Here is a 1,096-nt window from a genome sequence, read left to right as displayed (position 1 = left end):
GGGGGGTCCAGAGCCAGGGCCGGGGCCAGGAGCCCGCAGACGGGAGAGCTTCCGTGTGTGAGCAGAATAGAGGACCCCGAGGTTCTGAGTTTAGTGCTCCTTCCAGAGGCTGCTCGTGGGACGCAGAGAGGCTGCGAGCCTAGCATGACGGTGGTTATGAGAAGTCGTAGTGCTGTAGGCACCACCATGCCAGGCACTCGCCGTGGGCCAGACACTGCCCCCAGCACCTTACCCACGGCCACTCGCCGCAGCAGTCTCAACCGCCCCCATTTTATAGAGGAGCCTACACTGAGGGGCTCAGTTCTCTCCCCGTGAAAAACTCCTATTCACCCTTCAAAGCCCTGCCAGGGCATCCCTGCCCTGATCCCCTGGCAGAGGACCTTCACCCTCCCCTGCATCCCTCGGAGTCCCACCTCTCATGTCTGCGGGTCTGTGCCCACCCCCTGAGCCCTGTGCTCAAAGGCTTGGTTTTCTGAGTCTGAATCCCTGGTGCACCCCTGCGTCTGGCAGAGACAAGGGGTCCAGAGGCGTTTGCCGAATGGGACAACGGGGGCTGTGGCACCTGTTCTTGCTCCCCCGGGGCCTCCTCCGAGGCAGCCAGAAGGACTTCCAGGGCCTGGGTCCTCCGAGAGGATGCTGGGCTGGCTGCTGCCTCGGCTCATCCTTCCAGGAAGCTGGGGGCGGGGGAGGCGCAGAGGGGTGCCCGCTCTCAGGGATGGCGGCAGGTGCGGGAGGAGAGGCCACAGGGCCAGAGGGAGGGGTGCTCCCTGGGAGGGGTGCTGGCCTAGCTAAGGTGCGTAACCCCCCTTCCCCTTCAATAGATGTTATAATAATAAAACCTGGGGCATGTGTGGGCTCTGCGGCTTCCCAGGGCATTGCCCCATCCCCAGACTCATGTGATCTTTGCGGCACCATGAGCTTGGCCTGGAGGTATCATTACCCCGTTTTATAGGAGAGGAAATTGAGGCTCCCAGGGGCAGCGTCCTGAGTCATGGGATCGGTGATAGGCCTTCTGAGTCTGAACCCCAACACCCCTGCCCCCTGCTCCCTGCCTCCTGCCCCCTACCTCCTGTCCTCTGCCTCCTGCCCCCTACCT

Source organism: Myotis brandtii, unplaced genomic scaffold (genome assembly GCF_000412655.1).
Source record: "Myotis brandtii unplaced genomic scaffold, ASM41265v1 scaffold410, whole genome shotgun sequence".
Classification (NCBI taxonomy): domain Eukaryota; kingdom Metazoa; phylum Chordata; class Mammalia; order Chiroptera; family Vespertilionidae; genus Myotis; species Myotis brandtii.
The sequence above is the reverse complement of the archived record's forward strand: the minus strand, read 5'-3'. Positions refer to the sequence as shown.